This window comes from Prionailurus viverrinus, chromosome C1 (assembly GCF_022837055.1).
Source record: "Prionailurus viverrinus isolate Anna chromosome C1, UM_Priviv_1.0, whole genome shotgun sequence".
Lineage (NCBI taxonomy): Eukaryota > Metazoa > Chordata > Mammalia > Carnivora > Felidae > Prionailurus > Prionailurus viverrinus.
The window spans coordinates 134325756-134344917 of NC_062568.1; the positions used below are offsets into that span (position 1 = coordinate 134325756).

Below are 19162 nucleotides of genomic sequence, written 5' to 3' on the forward strand. Positions count from 1 at the left end.
TACATGGGTTTATCCAGTTTGGGTTTATCCAGTTTTTCCTCAGGATACACATTTTTGTCAGAAATGATATTCTTCTCATTATATCCTACCAGGAGATACACAATGTCAAATTGTCCCATTGCTGGTCATGTTAACTTCGATCACTTGGTTTAGGATAGTATCTATCAGTTTTGTCTATTTTAAAATTAATAAAAAGAACTTTGTGAGGAGAGTTTTTGAGACTGTGAGGGTCCTGTTTCCCATCAAATTGTCACCAGTTTGAGTCGATTTAAACACCTGTTGCCTGAATCAATTATTACTCTTCTGGTTGCCAAATGGTGAATTCATCATTGCTTATGCTTTGATTGATGTGAAGAAAAGCAGTCCCTTCTCCATTCATTTATTGTTTATTCATTTATATCAATGTGGACTTATGGATTCCTCCTTTATTCAGTAAATTCCTATATATGACTATCATTTATTTCGATACTGAACTTTTTCCAGATTTGGTCTATGGGAGTCTATTACACCTTGCTTCTATGTCCTTTTGATTTAAAACAAAAAAATTTTTTAACGTTTATTTATTTTTGAGAGACAGAGGCTGAAGCATGAGCAGGGGAGGGGCAGAGTGACGGAGACAGAATCTGAAGCAGGCTCCAGGCTCTGAACTGTCAGCACAGAGCCCGACGCAAGGCTCAAACTCATGAACCGTGAGATCATGGCCCGAGCCAAAGTAGGACGCTAAACTGACTTGAGCCACCCAGGCTCCCCTGTCCTTTTGATTTTTTTTTAGCTCTTCCTTATTTTTTGGCACATGAAGGTATCCCAAGCTTATCTTGTACTTTTTCCTGAGGAACATTGGTTCCTTTAAATGGAAAATAGTATATGGAAACCAAGACCTGAGAAGTGCTAATTGCTTTTGGAGAGTCATTGGTTTTAAGCCCTATTGGCAGACAGATCAAAGAAATACATGTGTGTACACACAGACATATGCTATATGTGTATCTATATATACATATATATTGAAAAACCTTGAGTTCACATTAGTACCTTCAATTCTAATTCAATAGTTTAGAGTTTAGTATTTCCCTTTCCATATTTGTAACTCCTTTCTCTCATAGTGAGGAATCTGGCTCCCATAAACCTAAATATACTATTTGCTTACTTTTTATGTTCCAGCCTCCTGACAATGCTAGCTGCTGCATTGGGCCACCTAGCTCCAAATATGTCAAATATGTCAGCCACCACTGCACTGCCCTGACCACACGACTCCCTAGTAACACCAGTTGAAACCCTAGTCTCAACCACAAGGACCAGGCCAGCTGAGCCTTGACCCTAATGATGTCAATACTAACCATTTGATCCTCAGCCCTGGTCATCTGGCTGAATCTTCCACCCCAATCAGAAGGAAGGGAAAGGACAAATTCATGATCTTTTGATAATAAGTATTAAGTATTTGTTTACTAAATTCACTAGGACAAGTCTGCAAATGAAAGGTTATACGTATATATCAGCAATGTTTAAACATACATTGGTATATTTGTGAAATTCATAGAATGTTTTAAATTATTTTAATATCCCTTTTGTTCCCACTCTAATACTTGCAAATAAATTTTAAATATTAATACTTCCTGAATAACTAAGCCATATTACATATGCTGTTTTTTAATGTCTTTACAACTAAAGTTTATTACCCTATATACATAAAATTAACATACTTTTCAGAAAATAGGGTGAAAAAGACTACTTTCCCATGTTTCTGAGTTACAAATGTGAATAGACCAATGAGCTTTTCATTGTCTAGAGAGTGATAATTGGTAAATGAATGTGGCCCTGAAATAAAATCAGGGCACAGACCAAGTACGGTAAGATCTTATTTACAATTGTAGGCACAAAGCCTGACACATGGTTGCTCTCCACTAAATTAATTATCTGTATCTCATTTCATTTTACACCAGAAATTTGCTTTTTGAGATCTACTTCAAATGAATTAAAAACTTTCCTGCATCCAGCTATTTTCTTCAAAGTTGTGAGAGTTCATCTAGCCGGGTGCCAGTGAAATCAGTCCATGGTGGTGGTATTCAGCACAGGAGAAAGCTGTGAACCTATGAATTCCCCGTCGACAAGTGCAGATACATATTTAACTCAGATTCACTGGGAGATTTAAATGACTTTTTGTTTTAACTTGAGTCATAAATGCAGAAGTGTATAATATATGTGTATCGTTTAAAGAATAAAATAAACTCTCAATATCCCCTTCAGAGAATGTTAGGGAGACACCAGAGCAGCCTCCCTGATCACATGACTGTCTCTTCCCCTCCTCCGACACACACCCTCTCTGGTGTAACCTCTGTCTTGAATTCTATGTTCACCATTTCCTGGCTTTTAAAAAAATTTGCTACCTATATATTATTTAATTTTGACTGTTTTAACCTTTTACCAGAGCATCATTGAATCTTTTGTGGCTTCTTACATTCATATTTTTTAGATTAATCCATGTAAATGTTTGTAGCTGCAAGCATATTTTTCCTTTTTTTAACTACTGTAAAGTATCCCTGTGGTAAATTTACCAAGGCAAGAATTCTTAACTGCCTTTTTCAGATGAGCAAATAGACTTCAAAGAGATTAAATAACTTAACTTTATGTTATATAGCTAATAAGAAAGGGTGCTAAGACTTGGACCCAGGTGTCTTTATTATAAATGCTGTCATTTCTAAATTCATCTTCAATTTTTAAGCCAGAGGCTGTCATAAATAATATACTTTCAGGCTAAAGTTTTTCCTACTGGTTGCTAGGATACTAAAATTTAGGGTTATATTCCAACTCCAAGGTCATTTTTAGTGTACATGCGTATTAAAGTTTATTCATTTCTTAAAACCACTGCATCTAAAATTGGTGAAGTTTTTCTGGATTGCAGCAAATTTTGTAGGTTAAACTTTGCTAATAATGAGAGAATAACAGAGCAGTGATGGAATAAACAAACAATTCTACCTCTCCACACTCAGTTCCAAAAGAATAGTTTGGAAAACAGTGCTGTAATGGAGAGCTATTAAGGAATTTAAGTATATAGAGAATAGTGTTTGCATGAGATCTCCTAGCTTCTGTTTATAATCAGGAAAAGAGTCAGCAATCCAGGTGAGAAATAGGTCCTAAATTAAGCCACTGACCTAATTCCAGTTTATTTTTAGGAACATAATTGACAGGGATTAGTGACCCATTGTGAATGTGGAGTTAGTGAAGGTTGAGGGTGGAGTTGGCAGGGTAGAGAAAGTGATGCTTACCCTGGAAGCCAGGGACAGAGTAGTTCTTTTTACATGCTAGAAGTGAAAACAAAGGATTGAAGTTAAACATCTTACTTGCTCCTTTAGGCAGAATGAGATCCCATGACTGGTAGTAAAACAGAGGCAGATTTTGTTTCAGTGCTCTCTAAGGAATCCATTTATGATTAGAACTGTTTATAAATAGAATGCATTATCTTGTGATTTGGTGAATTCCTCAAAACCGGAAAAGTATTCAAGGCAAACACTAACCTCCTATAAGGATTATTACTAGGGAGGAAGTTGGGCTAGATCTGTAAAGTCTTCAAGCTCTGATCATAATTTTATGACCTTGAATTTAAAGTGAAGGAGATGTTTCTAAAATCACTGCATTAAGCAATTTTAGTTTTTTCATTATGCCCCTCTTATTAATGTAGGCAAGGAAACATTATACCTCATTAGAGACATCATTAAAGACTTTTTAAAGTGCTGGGGGGCAAAAGTCAACCCAAAATTCTATGTAGAATAAAAATATTCTCTATAAATGTGAAATGTAGAAGTTTAAAAAAAAGTTACTAGCAGGGCTGCATTAACTAAAGTCTGTAGAGAGGTCTTTAGGCAGAAGGAAAGTGATCCTAAGTAGAAATACAGAAATGGAAAGAAGATTTTTACAAAAAGTGAATGCGAGTGAATTTTGACTGTTACAAAACAATACTGGCAATGTGAAGTTTAAAAATTTTGTAGAGTTAGAATACATGGTAACAATAATATGGAAAAGGTGGAAAACATGGAAGAATAAAGTTCTGGTATCATCAAGGAAGTGGTATATACAATAATTTGTATTAAATTTAACCCAAATGTGTATCATAACATCAAAAAGAGTAATCCAAAAGAAGACAAGACAGAAAAAAAAAAAAGGTAAATGAAACAGTGGGTCAGATAGAAAACAAGTAGTTGGATAGTAGGTATAAAATCACCTAAATCAGTAATTACATTAAATGAAAATGGATCAAATACTTCAAGTAATAAGCTAATGTCAGATTGAGGAAGAAAACAAAGACTACGTATGTATTTCTGATTTACAAGACACACATATTAAGTAAAGGTGCGTAGAAAGTACAAGGATGGCAGAAAATCAACCATATAACAGCTAATGAAAAAACAGGTGTACCTACAGTACTGTTAGATAAAACAGATTGAAGTCGGGAAGCATTACTGGAGAGGAAGAGGGATATTCTGAAATGGTAAGCCAGTTTACCAGGAAGATTTCACAACTGTAAATAACATTATTTCAGATTTATAAGGCAAAAAATAGACAACTAAAAAGAAAAATGGACAATCCACAATCATAAGGGTTACTTTAACATACCTCTAAACAGACAAAAAAGTAGGAAAAATAATAGATCTGAAGAACAGTTAACAAACTTGATGTGATTGATATAAAGAAAATACTGCCAACAATGACAATGTTTTACTTAAAACCATATTTAAAATTTATCAAAACTGACAATAAGCAGGCCATAAAGGAAGCCCCAAAACATTTCAGAGGATCAAAATAATTGAAAATATGCTCTGACTTCAGGGAAATGATGCTCGAAATCAGTAACAAAAGATCACTAGAAAATTCTCAGGTGGCTGGAAATTAAACAGAACACACTTCTAAATAATCCATGGAACGAAGAAGAAATAACAGGCTTTAGAAAATATTTTAAGCTGAATGATAATGAAGATGTGCCATATCAAAAGTTGTGGGCTACAGCTAACACAATGCTTGGAGAGAAATGTATAGCCTTAACTATATTTACTAGAACAGTTGAAAGACTAAAATCATTTACACTTCATCTCAAGAAGCAAGAAGAGTAAAACAAAGAGTGCAGAAAGAAGAAAACAATAAAAATCAGAAATCGGTGAAATAGAAAACGAAGCTAAGGGCACTTGGGTGGCTCAGTCAGTTAAGTGTCTAATTCTTGGCTTCAGTTCAGGTCATGATCTCACAGTTCCTGAGATGGAGCCCCACATTGGGCTCTGCACTGATTGAATGGAGACTGGGATTCTCTCTCTCCCTCTCTGCCCCTTCCCCATTCTCTGCCCCACCCCCCCCCCCACTGTCCCTCAAAATAAATAAACTTTTTTTTTAAAAAAGTTAAACAAAAACAAGCTAAAAGCTTGTTCTTTGAAAAGTTTAAGAGAACTGACATACCCCCATTAAGACATCAATAAAAAAAGAGAAAAAGTAACATCAGGAATGAAAAATACATTATCATTGGAGACTACACCAACAATGAAAAGATGTGATGATAAAATGAACATTTAACATCAATTTTAAAATGTGAATAAGGACAAATACCTCAAAAAGTTAAACTGACAACACAAATGGAAAATCTGGAGAGTGTCTTCTGTTAGTGGAAGTTGAATCAGTTATTCAAAAGTCTTTCCACAAAGACAATATAAAGCCTTTTCAGTGAGCTCTTTCAAACATTTGAGGCAGAAATTACCTTAATTTTAAACAAATTCTTCCAATAAATAGAAAAATGGAATATTTCCCAACTAAGTCCATCCTAATCATGATATCAAAACATGACAAAGGCATCATGATGTATAATAAGGGAACCTGAAATAGATACAAAAGATAATATCTCACTACCAAGTGACATTAATTCTCAATGTATGCAAATGTGGCTTAACACTTGAGAAACCAATGTACTCTGCCACGTTAATTTTTATAAAGGGAGAAAAATAGTTATCTCAACTGATACAAATTGGAAAAAGGATTTGATGAAATTTAACAACCATTTATAAAAAATTCTTAGCAAACTATGAGTAGAACTTCTGTAAACTGCTATACAGTCTACTAGCAGACATATCTGGTGGTAAAATACTGAAAGTTTTGCCCTTGAGAGCAGGAATGACACAAGGATTCCCATAATCACTTCTTCTATTCAACACTGTACTAGAGATTCTTGCCATATATAATAAGGCAAGAAAAGAAAATGAATGGCATAAAGACTAAAAAGGAAGCAATAAAATAGTCATTTGTTTGCGGATACTATGTACATAGAAAATCCAAATGAATTTACCGACTATTAGAATTAGTAGGTGAATTTAACAAACTTCTTACAAGTACAGTACTCAAAAGTCACTTATATTTATAAATCAATACCAAATAGAAAATGGACTTTATGAAGTGATATCATTTAAAATAACACTCAAAACATCCAAGAGCTAAGAAGTCTAAGGGCAGATGTGTAGAGATATTTATTTCTATACTGAAATACACAAACTATTTTTTATATGAAGAACCAAACAAATAGAAGGATATTCCATTTTTGTGGGTTGGAAGATTCAAAAATATGGAGATAGTAGTTCTCACCAAACTGGTGTAGACAGTCAACCCAGTCTTACTGATTCTTGTTAATTTTTACAGATGTGCTTTAAGGTACGTTAACATAGGCGGTCTTATGATCCTCAGAGGCAGAATAGGTGTTCTGAACTTTCCTTTAGTGGCCTCAAAGAGGATAACTGCCCAGAGGTAATATGGCTAACAAGAGAAGAAGGTAGAAGAACCCACAAGCTTCTTTTTTTTGACCTTTTTCTTTCTCCTCCACTCTCCCACCAGACTGCTCCAGTCTTGTTCTTCCTGGCTGTGTTCCCTCCTCCTAGGACCCCAGGCTGCATAAGGTACAGTCTAGGATTTAACCTACCTCAAAGTCCACAGCTGTGTTTGTGTGTGCGTGCACGCTATATATTACAGAAATTTTATTCATTTAAATAAATCCCTTGAATTTAAACTTAGAAAAACCTCTCCACGCAGCACTGGGGCTTATAGGCTGACTGTTAGCAACTACTTTGGGTCCCACTTTAAACCAAGTGCTATTTGAGGGACCCCCTGGAGATGTGGGCCCTAAACATTTAACTGAATATTTATAATTAGCTTTGTAGAAAACAAAGTGTTTCTAGCTATCACCAGAAATTAAGACCCATTCTAGAACAAGCCCTAAATTATTTAGGATCCTGTAAAGACTTCATGTAATAAAGACAAAAATCTCCTAACATGACAGAGTTGTGTGGGTTATGTTAGTTGCAAATTCTTTTGGTTAGCCATTGAATAAGTCTTTTCTTTCCTCACTACTTCCCTTTGTTTAAACTAAATCTAATTTCAAAGGGAATTCTTTAAAGCCTATAATCTTATTTGGGCTAAGCTATTATCTGAAAACGTTCCTCGTAAAATAATGTTCCCAGAGCTGTTCAGGGTTTCCCCGATGTTAGCCAACTCCATTGAAATCACATAGAAGTCGTGACTGGCCAAATATTTGAGGTATGATATGTGATCATTAAATGTATAGTTTTAAAACATTTTAGACATAACACTTGTTGGTAGTGGGGATGGACCACTGGGGACGCACTGGCCTGGGAATGAGGAAACCCGGGGACATGACAGCCGTCCTCACATACTGGAGTGTGAAGAGATTACAGGGACACGGCTTGTCTGCTCCTTTAGGGAGAAGTGTGACCAGAGGCTGGGATTCATAGGTGGACAGACTGCTGCTCAAAAATGTCAGGAAGCCATTTTACAGTTAGAATAGTTCTAAATGGAACATGTGACCCCATGATTTCTCAGTCGGTGAGAACACATTCAAAACAAAGACTAGATGACCACATATCTCTTAAACATATTTCGAAAGGAATCTTTTGGAGGGAAAGATGTTGGTTTAAGTCTTCTCTCAGCCCTAAGATCGTTAAGGCCTTGAGGTGAGTGAAATCTTCCTCTTAGATATCGCCCTCTTTGTAATATCAGCAGGGAGCAGATAAACCTCGTTACCTAGTCCACACAGCATCCTTTGCTGACTGACATGGTTTGTGTCCTGTGCTCTCACCTCCCTGCCAGAGATCTTTATTCCTGTTTCCTGTTCTCCCATCTTCCTGGGCAACATGAATGTGATCTCACTGTTGCTGTATTCATAGATATTTGTTTATTTTATTTTTAGAATTGTATTTATTTATTTTTTAATGTTTATTTTTGAGAGAGAGACAGAGACAGAGTGAGAGTGGGAGAGGAACAGAGAGAGAGGAAGACACAGAATCTGAAGCAGGCTCCAGGCTCTGAGCTGATAGCATAGAGCCCAATGCAGGGCTCGAACTCACAGACCATGAGATCATGACCTGAGCTGAAGTCAGAAGCTCAACCAACTGAGCCACCCAAGCACCCCTAGAATTTTATAATATACATTAGATATTTCTGTAAAAGGTATTCCATTTTTCAAAGGAGTTTCTCCTATTTCCCTGTTCTATTTTCCTTAGAGCAATAAGCAATAATTACTACTCTCGTAAGGAAGCTGCTTGGTTGTATTGGACAGTAATTATATCTTTATGTTTTAAGGCTTATCACCCCAAACCCCCTTTCCTTTCACTGCACAGTTTCACTGCACCATTTCATAGTAAAATTGTACTCTGCTCAAATTCAAAGACCCTGAACAAAAGCTAGAGGCCCAAGGATTTGGGGGTACTGATTTAGGAGCAGGGTCCACTGTCACAAACCTTCTAATTATTCATAACTACAAAAATAGCAATGAAAGCTACTTTAATGAAAAAGGAACTTGGGAATGAGATCATTAAATATAACTAAACACATTTTAAATATAAATGTCATGTATTTCCTGATTAGTGTCAGGTACATATCTAAGCTATCTATCCCGAATTCTGGCCTCAGAGAAAAAGGTCAGAGACCATTATAAGCAAGGTGCTTCACCTTGGCAGGTCCATTTAAAACAATGAGATCTTTTGGAACAATCATTTCAGTCTTTTTTTTTTTTCTTTTTTTTACCAGAGATTTCCATTGGTCCTTTTCTTGGTAATCCATTTATGTCTGCACCCTTATAGTCTACTTTGCCTTTGTTTTTATCACGGGACTCTCAAAGAACATTTTTAGGCCACATAGGACTAACAAAAGGGGACATCAGAGGGTATGTGTATTGCTCCAGGAATTTTTTGTAGATTCAGAGAAGAAATGGAATGACGAGGCTACCAATGCACACCATCCTCCCAGGCTTGAGGTCCTGAACAGTGACCACCAGGCACAAGTGGAAATGTCGGCACCTCCGGAGAGAGGAAGATTTTTGTGTATTTTAGACAGCTGTAGGTCACATTGTATACATTTCTTTGTAAGTCAATTCAACAAGCATTTAATGACAATTTACCATGTGCCATCCACTATACCAGATAATGCAGACAAAATAGAAGTTAAAAAATACTTCCTGTCTTTGTGAAGCTGACAACCTATTACTGTCAGAAGCTGGCCCTCAGGGAGTTCTAGTTTACATTTAGAAAAGTCCGGTTTGGCTAAATACCTTTTTTTTTTTCCAGGAATGATAGCAGAATTTTCCTGTATACAAAGTTTGAGGATACAAGCAAATGTTTATATTGAAACTAAAATAGTATGACTCGTATTTTTCCAAAAAGCAGATAATTTGAAAAATAGCCATTTATTGTATCTAGATACAAAAGACATCAGAATTAATTATAGCCCTGGTTTGTACAAATATGGGTTGATAATGTGTCAATCAAATGTTACAAGTACAGGTATTAAAATGGCCAGTAAAACTAATTTATCTAATATGTACTGGCATAGTACTAAAATTACAGACTGGAAATTCTGCCATGAATCAATGACAACTAAGGTATGTGTTGTGTAAAGTGAGAATTCTTTACAACTTCTGGTCCCACAGTTAAGTATATTAGTCTAACTGCTCAAAAGGGGTCAAACTAGACTTCTGAAATTTATAGAGTATTTTATGTTGTTCCTAAATGGTTTTGGCTATGGTCTGTCTAACTCATTATGCACATACATATATATGTATATTTTTATTTCTTTAAAATATACCACTTTATTCACTGTTTTTCTCTGTATGACAATTTTTTTAGTTGCAGGACTTCATAGCTGCAATGGCAAAGTCTCCACTGTTAACTGCTAGTTTATACTAGCACTGTTTATACACTAGTAGAGCTAAATTCCAATATATATTTGAAAGTAGAACCCTACATGTTAAATTTGGTCTGCTTGCTATCTGCTTGCTGATAGTATCAATAATCACAGGGTCTAAAAAGCATGGCAATAAAAAACAGAAAATTTCTGCTGGCTTTATTCTGGGTACTGCACTAGATACTTAATTCTATTTATTTTACCTCATATAAGAATGCCGTGATATAAAAAAGATAGAATTAGCTTCATTAAACACATAGTCCAGCAGGCCAAGATCAGTGTCACAGCATACCCCATATCATACCCCTAGTGAATTGTTCAGTCAGGATTTGAAGCCAGTCTGATGCCTGTATCTGTGCTTATTTCATTATCCTATTATTTAGGGCTCCCAATTATGAATAGTAATATTTTTTTCTTTTTTTTTCTTTCTTTCTTTTCTTTTTTTTTTTTTTTGCTTAGAAAACACATTTATTTTTCATTGTGACTGGGAACTCCAAGATCAAGGTGTCGGCAGATTCAATGTCTGATGAGAACCCTCTTCCTGGTCTCCAGTCTGCCATTTTATTACCGTACCTTCAGATGGTAGAAAGAGAAATGTCATTTTTCAAGTGCTTATTATATACCAGATAATTCTGAACACTTTTCATGATTACATCATTTAGGCCACACATCATCATAGATACAATTATGATTTTTTTTTTCTTGGTAGATGAAGACAGGGACAGTGACATTGCCTTGCCCAGTGCAAAAGCGGTAGAGCTGAGCTAAACCCAGCACGTGGGCCTCAGAGTATGCACTCTTACCCATTACACGATAAGTTTGTCCCTCGGAACTTAAGGAACATATTTTAGTTGGTGCCCATAGCCCGACCACAACCGCTCAGTTCCCTTAGAGTGGTCCTTAAATGTGGGGAAGGACCTGGGAAAGAAACACGAGACAGCATTGCCCTGGAAGCCCAGGGGAGACAGGTCAGTGGTGTCAGGTAAGGAGGAAGGTCAGCTGAGATGAAGACTGACCAGTGATTCTGATGGCCACCTGTCTGCAAAGCTCTGCCTAAGAGATGTGGGGGGAGGGCCCGGCAACGGGAAAGGACTGCCTGCTGTGCTCAGGGCAGCTGAAGTTCAAAGCCAGAATGGTGCCGAGGCACAGACTTGTTTGATGTTTTCCAGCAGTAAAGAGGAGCCATGAGCAGAGGGCTGGAATTTTCCAGGAATGGGAATTTTTCGGGGGAGACACTGCAAAAAAGGACAAGGTTTGAAGGAGCTGAGCATTCTAGTTTGAGAAAATGTGGGCCACGGGTCCAGACTGTAGGAGAGAGAAGAAAGTAAGCCTGGGGGTAAACAGTAAATGGGGAGAATGGTGTTGTCTTTACCAAAAACAGAACAATTCAACCTTAATGGGACAGGACGAATGTTATAGTGCATTTATTAGTTGATCAGATAAGAAGGGGCATCTAAGGCATCTAATAGGATATGTTCTCACTGTGGGTTGAATGTAACTGAAAACAGCAAATTGAGTGAGTTGGCAAAAGCCTTGGGATTCAGGGCACACCTGCGTTTGGTTGTTGTGTAAATTGGTGTAGCTTTTCTGAGGTTTATTTATCAATATATGCCTGTTAAAATCATGACAACTCTTTGATCCAACAATTTCACTCCTATGAATTTGTCTTGTGGAAATATTTGCTGAAATTTTCATAAAAGTAATTTCATAGAAATGTTTTTTTTTAACTAAGTGTGTTTAAAAAAAACAAAACAAAAACTGTGTTTTGTAGTTGTTTATTACATTAACTTAAATACACATTAAAAATAAATAAATACACACTCATATATAACTTTACTATTTCATTCAAAGTATAGCTTTGATCTTTTAATATAATTTTGGGGATAGGTATTTCTAGTGAGTAGCTAACAGTTTTTCTCTAAAGCAGAAAAGAATATTCACTAATACCTATGCATCTTGTAGACTGAGAATAACTTGTTTAAAAAAAATTATGTAATTTCTCTATTATTCTGAGAGTGAGTCCATCTGTCAATTGGGCTTTTTTATCAAGGGATACCCAAGTTTGATTTTGATATATAAAGTGACAACCCTTTTCCTTTCTTTTCTCTTCCTTTTTTTTTTTTCTTTAGGACATTATATACCTGTTTGCAGACAAGAACTCAAAATGAAAAATGCCTGAAAAAACCCTAATCAGCTTCCTCTTCTTTTTTAAGTTTATTTCTTTATTTTGAGAGAGAGAGAGAGAGAGAGAGAGAGAGAGAGAGAGCTGAAGCATGAGAGGGGCAGAGAGAGAGAGAGGGAAACAGAGAATCTTAAGTAGGCTCTATGCCATCAACACAGAGCCCCAAGCGGGGATTGATCCCACAAACCATGAGATCATGACCTGAGCCAAAATCAAGAGTTAGTTGCTTGTTTAGTTATTTATTTTAAGAGAGAGAGAGAGAGAAGAAATAAGAAATGTAAATTAAGAACAGTTTTTCAGGTCTTCTATAGAATCTGGTGAAACCATCCAATGAGGTTAAGTAATTTAGTTTTATCAGGATGTGAACCCAAGCAAATCTGATTTCTAAGACTGTGGTAGTTCTATCCCATAATGAAGTATATATTACAAGAAATGTTGATCATAATAAATAGCTAAAATAAACAGATTTTATTAGGTCAGGTACTGTTTTACATACTTTGCCTCTACCTCTCAACAAACTCTAGTGAGCTCTTTATTGATTTATGAGGTTATACATCTGTGAATTCAGTCAAACTTGGCTATTAATTAAATGCCCTTCAAGTTGGGTTTGTAAAAAATTAATTGACATTCATTCCTTTTTAAAGAAAACAACAGGTTTTTGGCCTGGGACCAAGATGTTCTTTAAAAAAAAACAGTAAATATCTAGATCTTGCTCAACTTCAAGTTCTTTCCGAATTTGTGCTTTCAGAGCACTAAGAACATTGCAGCCAAAACAAGCAGTGACATTCTGTGCACCTCTTGAGTGACATCATTACATTTTATGTTTTGAAGCTTATAAATACAAAATGCCGATTTAAAATTTTTTTAATTCCATTGATTATTTTGTTTCCATAAAATGCCCTCTTTTAATCTATTTTCAATAAGGCACAGCTGTCAAACTAATAAGTACAATCAGTAAGAAGCAATTTTACCCTCTAGAATGGAACTAAGTGCTGATTTATAGAAATAATGTTTCTGACTACAATAGTTTAAAAAAAAAGTCTCCAATATAAATTATGTACTTGTAAAAAGAGATGACAGGATTTTTTTTAATAGTTGTCTCCTGGTAAACATAAGCTTCTGTCCTCCAAATGACAATTGACAGCTTCATTTTCAAATATTTTATGTAATAACCATAGGCTAGCAACTGTGTTTATGTATATATATGTGTGTGTGTGTGTGTGTATAAATGTTTATTTATTTATTTTAAGAGAAAAAGAGCACAAGCAGTGGAGGGACAGAGAGAGGGGGAGAGAGAGAATCACAAGCAGGCTCTGTGCCATCAGCACAGAGTCCCACATGGGGCTCAGTCCCATGAACTGTGAGATCATGACCTGAGGTGAAATCAAGATTTAGATGCTTAACTGAGTGAGCCACCCAGGCATCCCTATATATTTTTATACCAGAATCATAGTATTTATCAGTGATGGTCATCTGGATTGCATAAAGAAGATGCACCTAAGCCTGTTTCTGAATCATGTGGTTTAGTTAAATCTCATTAGTTGGATTTTAAAATATGTTGATAGTTTCTTTCAGCACTTAGTCTTTGACATATATAAATTTTAAATTTCCAGTCAAATTCGGTGCTGACAACATAAATATTTTATGTAATGGTGGAAAAAATCCAGAACTGGATTACAGATTTAAAAAATCAAAGTGTATACACAACAAAGCAGAAATATTGGGAGAGGGATGGACTCCTAGTGTTTCAAAGCCATCAAACCTTATTCTGAATAGTATGACTTCTGTGAATCTCACATTCACAAATGAGATTAACTGTATTTTTTTATTGTAAAGGGACACATAATTGTGAACAACTGAAATATTGGCATAAAACAAAGACAATACAGTTTTAAGTTTTTTCACAATTAAATAAAACATTTAAACTTTGTTACATATTTATAATACATCAATTATATATAGTATATATAATAAATAATTATAGATCTTTATGTGTGAACAATGCACAAATTGTTAACCAGTACAGAGATCAGATTAAGTTTGTTTCTGAATAGTTGAGTACGTCACGTTAGAGTATGATATATGGTTTAAATCAGAATGAAAAAGCTATGGCCCACAGAGCACATCTGGTCTGCCACCTGTTTTCATAAATAAAGTATTATTAGAACATAACCATGCCATCCATTTACCTAGTGTCTGTAGCTGCAAAGTCAGAGTTGAGTAGTTAGGACAGAGACCCTATGGTCTGCAAAGCCTAAAATATTTCCTATCTGTCCCTTTACAGAAAAAAGTTTGCTGATCCCTGAATTTGATGAATGAGTCCGACTATGAGTTGACTATTTCACCTGCTATTCTAGTAAGTGTTGTTTGTGCCTATAGGAATTCCCTCTTCCGGCTTTTGACTAATGTGTTTAAAAGATAGCCAAGATAGTCTAAATGTCCACATTAGTCCATTCATATCATATTTACTTGTTGATTTTTTTATGACCTTGTTAGAGCTAATATATATATATATATAGTATATATAGTATAGTATATATAGTATACATATATACACTCATTTTCAAAACCTATTTCAAAGACTCGTGTCTCCTCTGAAATCATGGCCTCAGATATTTTTCAAGACGGTGAGCCATACATTTGGTTTTCAACATTTTGAATCACACTTCCTTTGGTTATGAAATGAAATACATTTCATGGGAAGTTATATTATAGTTCTAAATGGCACTAAGAACTAGAGGGAAATGAATAGCCCGCCCTCTTTGCCCTGGAGTTTTGCCTTTAGTCCTTACTATATGAAATATAAATCACATTACTTAAGGAAGCCTAAGTAGAAAATCATGGTACCTAACAATTATTGAGACTCCATTATGTGCCAGGTACTGCTAGGTACTCTATATACATTCTCTCATTATATCCACATAAGCAGAAGAAACAGGTTGGTGAGTTTCTCCATTTTACAAATGAGGAAACTAAGTCTTAATTAAGACACTGCCCCAAATCACAGAACCCGTAATCAACAGAACCAAGACTCACACATAGAATGGTCAGATTACTAAATCAGGGCCCTTAATCTCACTATTAAATAATAGGTGTGAGTATTTTTGCACTTTAATATACTTTCACATGTCCTTTAACATGTTAATATAACCAACCCAGAGAATATAATGGAATTACTCAGTAAATTGACATCTTTGTTTCCTCTCACTGGCAAATGTCAATGGGAGAACTGTTCCTTGCTGTCATTCCTTCTTTCTTGCCTGATTTTCCTGTCCATTCCCAACACCCTACCTGTATAATCTGGGACAAGCAAGGAAATCCTGCCTTCAGGGTCCCTGGAGTCTCATCCTATTTTTAATCCTCAGCCTGTTGACACTCACCAGCTTCTGAAGGGCATTAAACAAGAAGAGTTGCTACTTTTTCTATTGTGGAAATCACTAACTGGAAGGTGACATTACAAATGGGCAGGGAAATTTGCCTGAGGGAAAAGAGCAGTAGTATTGAGCTAAAAGGCCTACTGACTACCAGAAGTCCTCATGGTTAGTGAACTGTGTAGGTACATGAAAAATGGTACCTGAGGAGTTGGGGAATTCTAGGTAATCTGGCTTCATAACTTCAAGTGTTAATTACAAAGATGAAAGGGCATTTGGAGATGGTTCTTACCGTGCACATTTGGGCAATAAATATTTAGGAATACGGAGGTGAACAAAGTGTGTTTCCTGTGGTGAATTTTTGATCTAGAGACCTCAAAAGCAAACAGAATAAGACCCTCTCTTCCTTAAATCATTTACTTGAAAAATGGTATGATGGCTTCCTTAGCCCCAGCCAGTATAATGCCTGTTACATTTGTAAACTCTGGAGGGTCCTGTAACATAAAATCTATTCTTGTAATTGTATTTGGGGATGGAGTGGAGTAGTAACCCAATGTCAGCATCATACTTAATGGATGAACGACACCAGAGGCAAACTGATCTAGAGAAACATAGTAAGAATGCTGATCACTACTGCTATTTAACTACTATTGAACATTGTACTGGAAATATCAGCTAATATAATTAAGCAAGAGAAAGAATGTAAAGGTAAAAAACTTGGAAAGGACAAGATAAAATGATCACTATTTGTAGATGAAATATAATTGTAAGCCTACAACCTCAAAGAGAATCACCAACAAAGTACAAAGAGTAGGAGAATCCAGCAAGATGATGAGGTACAGGGAAAGGATTCTAAGTTAATGAGTAGCACCTAACAGCTATCTTGAATGAGTAGCACTGACCCACCTGTTGATAATTGCCGCTGGCAAGGGGTAACCACAAGATTGATTGTTTTATTTAGATTTTCTGATTGAAAAACAAAATGTGTTACCCTCCCAACTGAAAATTCTTTTCAAGTCCATGTCCACAAATTACCCAACAGAATCTTCCTGAGCCAATACAGAGAATAAGGTAAGCTAATTAAACATTTTTCCTAAGCAGCCTATTAAACAAAAATCTCAATGGAAGTTTTGGCATGTTTATCATCTGAGGGCCACCTCCATTTGTTCCTTCCCCCGCAATAGCAGTGGTCCCACCAGAGATCTGTCCACTTATGTGAATTGGGTCTTTTGAGCATTTTTCCAAGAAAAGGTAACTTTCCAGGCAGGTTTGTTGTAGCTATTTCAATAATCATTGTGCATACGTCTCCTGTAATAATACTTAAAATCAGATGATGCTGACCCAGTTAGAGCTAAGGATTAAAGAAATCTGCTTAGAAGTGAATTGAGTCCACTAGATCAACTGCCAAGAGAAATGCATTCCGCAGAATGCCCTTCAGAGAACCTCTCATTAGCCAGACTGCAAAGCTTTGATTTCTTTTGCTATACTTGCTATACGACTGCCTGGGTTTCATTTAAACATGGGTGTAATATGTGTTCACAGAATATTCGGTTTAGTCTTTCATTTTTCCTGGACACCATATTCAGTCTTATGCAGAACTCAGTTAAATTATCACTCTACCCTAAAATAAAAATTAAAGACCATACAATCTTAATACAAATTGTATATACTCTAGGTATTTTCTTCATATGATTTTTATATAACTTCCAATACATCAGAATTATGAAAAAGTTAAAGCATTGCCTTTTAAACTAGAACCAGTTTTTGACCCTAAGCCTTTAATCTGAAATACCAAAACCAAGAGCAAAGTCTGTTGCTCCTCCCATCAACCAGAGGTCATAGAATCTGCACAGAAATACATCTGTGCTTTCCTGAACTACTGCCAATTTTGCATTTATCCTTCCTTCTATGCATTTGTTTCTATGTTGGATTTGATGTTATCTGTGGCTGTTGTGTTTTGTCTATAATGTGTTCTCTCTCTCTTTTTTTTTAATGTTTTATTTATTTTTGAGAGAGAAAGACAGAATGGTAAGTGGAGGAGGGGCAGAGAGAGAGGGAGACACACAGTCCAAAGCAGGCTCCAGGCTCTGAGCTGTCAGCACAGAGCCCAATGTGGGGCTCAAACTCACGAACCATGGGATCATGACCTGAGCCATAGTTGGACGCTTAACCGACTGAGCCACTCAGGGGCCCCATCTGTAATGTGTTCTTAATACACATCCTATGTCAGATGCATTTGTATCAGTGTTATCTATTATAGGCTAAAAAATCTCAGGTGCCCTTCAGAAGGGAGGAGTTTTAATAGCCAATGTCTTGAGCCTTGGGTCTGCATTACACCCACCCGGGGTGATTTGTTTATTCAAACATGGATGTTGCCCCTGAAGGTTCCTACTCAATAGATGTGGGGTGGGTCTGGGGTGTGTGGGTGGCTCAGTCAGTGAAGCATCCGACTTGGACTGAGGTCATGATCTCATGGTTTGTGAGTTCGATTGCCATGTCAGGCTCAGAACCTGGAGCCTGCTTCGGATTCTGTGTCTTCCTCTCCCTCTCTCTGCCCCTCCCCTTCTTGTGCTCTGTCTCTCTCTCTCTCTCTCAAAAGTAAATAAACATTAAAAAATTAAAAAAAAAAGATGTGAAGTGGGCCTTACCACTAATTCTGATGCACAAGTAAGAGTTGAGAGGCACTCTTTTTAATATTATGTCAAGTCCTATCCATAGTACCCAGCATACTGACCCTCAAAAACTCTTTCTGTAACTGGTGAACTGGTTTGAGATTGAGCCTCACTTGAGGGGTCACAGGCAGTCCTTGCACAAGTAAGTCCAATGATTCTAAGGAAATACGATGCTGACAAATCCACAGATGAGCTTGACCTGTGTCCCTTGAGCCCACCAGATTATTGATTTAACCAGGACAGGCCCAACCTCTTTTATAACTAAAAAAACTTTTGTGGGGCACCTGGCTGGCTCAGTGGGTGGAGCATGCAACTCTTGATCTCAGGGTTGTAAGTTCGAGCCCCATTTTAGGTATGGAGATTACTTTAAAAGAAATAAAATAAAATCTTAAAAAAAATTTTTTGTATGTAAAGATTCTAGTTGCTAACAATCTAAGAAAGAATATGCCTCTGTTGTCATAAAACACTCTTTATATTTATGGAGTTCTTTTCCTTGACTTAAAAATGGGGAAATAACCATCTATTCCAATAAGCGCTTCACATATAAGATCCCAGAGCTGAGTTTTATGATGCAGTAAGTTAAAATTCCTGAAGATTTGCGGGTAATGTAATGGAAGTCAGTGTTATATTTTCTTGGTATAAACCATTTCCACGCTTGGTAGCTCCAACAACGGCGATTAGTTTGCGGCAATCCTAAAGCTGCAAGAATTAACTGGATTTAGACG

The 19162-nt window shown here is 36.3% G+C and overlaps 1 pseudogene; it reads right to left on the minus strand.

Annotated features, from left to right (window-relative positions):
* Positions 1-9028: 9028 nt before the first annotated feature.
* LOC125171716 (UPF0729 protein C18orf32 homolog) lies at positions 9029-9271 on the minus strand (annotated as a pseudogene).
* Between the last annotated feature and the right edge of the window lie 9891 nt (positions 9272-19162).